The following is a 2,500-nucleotide window of genomic DNA, read 5'->3' on the forward strand; positions in this document are numbered from 1 at the left end:
CAAGAATAACTATTCGTCCCGAGCTTCGTACTTTCGAAACAAAGACCATGTTTATTTCCCCCGCAATTCATTGTGAGAAATCATCCCTTCTGAACTGTAAATATAATAAGCACAGCAATTTTGCCATTTACGGCTTGGCATCCTGGCAACGCAGAAGCATCTCGGCGACCTTGAAGATAAGGTTTTGCGGTTTGGAACGAGAGCTTTTTGCCTCCGTCTCGACCGCCCCACTTGTGCTTCTTTGCTTCACTGCGGTTCGGCTTCAGTGGCGCTCGTATCCCGTTTGTTCTTCCATGTTAGTTTGTAGTTACGTAATTCATTTTTATTTTGTATTAATGTATGTGTTTTACATATACGCAAACGCGCGGACACACACGCACACACACACACACACACACACACACACACACGCACACACACACACACACACACACACACACACACACACACACACACACACACACACACACACACACACACACACACACACACACACACACACACACACCACACTCATTAAAAAAAAACTGCTACAATCCCCGTTCTGTCAAAGTTCGAGTATTTCCAGCTTACGCTCCTCCGCATGGGAACAGTTCGGAGCATTGTACCGAATCAAGTTTTTTCTCTCACACGCGGTGGTGACTTGACACTCGGAGCGGATCGGACCCCGAATGGCCAAAGCGTCTACTGTTGCGCTGCATTTTGTCGTCGCTTGTTAGTCAAAATGTTTACAAAATACGTTGATCAGCTGATGCGATTCATTGAAGTCGGTGTCTTTTGCTTAGCAGAGAATTAGTTCTGAATTAATATCAAATATCTCATATTCAAGCCTGGAGACTTGGCGCGTTCTTAAAGATTTTAGACAGAACTAATAAAAATTATCTTCCAGACTCTTTTTTGCCTTACCAACCTTCCCACCCTTAAAAAGACGATCAACAATACACAGATCAATAAACCTGACCGTATTTCAATAATACCTGGGATAAGAAGACCCACATTAAAAATTCGGTTCCATCAGGACGCACGTTCTCCCCGGACACTTGATATTGGTCAAGGCCAAGAATGTCACGCCATGTTTGTTTTGGTTCGCACACATGCTGATTCGCCCAATACCCTTTGAGCTCGTATTCTTCATCACTACTGCGGTGGACTCTATATTGTTATCTGTATTTTAATGAATTTTTCGGTATTCTGTAGTTTTACCATTTTAATTTTATTATATTTCTGTTTTTCTACATTTTTTCTATGTATTTTATTTCTGATCTTTACTGTTTCCCTTGCATTATATTCCATATATCTGTTATATTGTTTGTATTTTACGTTTGATCTGTGCAACTTCCCCTATATTGTATTTTCTTACTCCATGTATTTCCCCAGGACCGTTGTTTTCATTATCACTACGATTTCCCTGTATTATATTTCCAACCAAACCGCAACACTGTGAGCAAAACATTGTAATATAATACGGATTTACTAATGTTGTCACCAGCGTTGTATAACTTGTTTGAGAGGTTTTGTCACTACATACTATTTACACGTAAGGAGTTATTGTTCACTGGACTGGTTTGTTTTCAGAGCTGGCAGGTAATACGCCAAAGGAGAAATGGTGTTTTATTTTGAATTTATTTTGCTTCTGTCGGATAAATTGATCTATTTTTTTTCCACACGTTTAGGTTAGTTTTTTTTTTTTTTTTTTGTTTTTTTTTGGCCTCAGAACACTTTCAGAACATTGATAATAATAATAGCGATGATAGCACTAAGAATAGTGAAAGTGATAATGATAATGTTATTTTTATGAAAACTGATAAGAACATCATCCTAGAATAGAACCAAGTTAAGGCAACGTGATATATCGCAATCCTTTTCAAATTCCTTCGGTATACCACACTCCACACAATCTATCGCCGTGAAGACTTCATTGTAAAGGAGGTAGATAGTGACCAGTACTGCCAGGAGGTTAACGGTCAGCATTCTTTAGGGTGGGTGTGGCGTCGAGGTACTAATACCCCTTTTCAAATAACTTTGGCGTCTGCAAGGTCAGATTTGCAATTGCGAGAACAGGATCGCGTTTCTAGCAATTGTTTTCGTTTTTTTTAGGTGAAGAATCACTGATTTTTTTCAGACCGTCTCGCTCGTCTCGTTGCGTGTGTCTGTTGCTAAGGTGGGAAGCAATGGCGCCTTTTTTGGTGGTTGGTACTTCAGAAGCCAGTCATTCGCGCTATTTGAATCGATTGTGCGAAACCCTTCGCTGTCTTAGGTATTACTGTGTCCAGTTTAAGAGACAGCAGGTAAAAACACCTTTTATTGTCATTAAAACTTGATATGTTTTGAAATAACTTTACTTTAAAAGAAAACAAATTGAAATCATTACAGTATTCGTTTCATACAAGTCTTACTTCCTTAACTAAACGCAGTAAACCCGAAACCTAACAATGTTTTTATTTGAGTTAAAAACATAACGCACAAGGCACAGAACTGCCCCAGAAAATCTGACGAGCGT

At 39.4% G+C, this 2,500-nt stretch overlaps 1 protein-coding gene across 3 annotated transcripts in view; it reads left to right on the plus strand.

Annotated features, from left to right (window-relative positions):
• Positions 1 to 2,500, plus strand: part of LOC113822415 (uncharacterized) — a 107,134-nt gene that overhangs the window by 14,260 nt on the left and 90,374 nt on the right. The window lies entirely within an intron of this gene.

This window comes from Penaeus vannamei, chromosome 9 (assembly GCF_042767895.1).
Source record: "Penaeus vannamei isolate JL-2024 chromosome 9, ASM4276789v1, whole genome shotgun sequence".
NCBI lineage: Eukaryota > Metazoa > Arthropoda > Malacostraca > Decapoda > Penaeidae > Penaeus > Penaeus vannamei.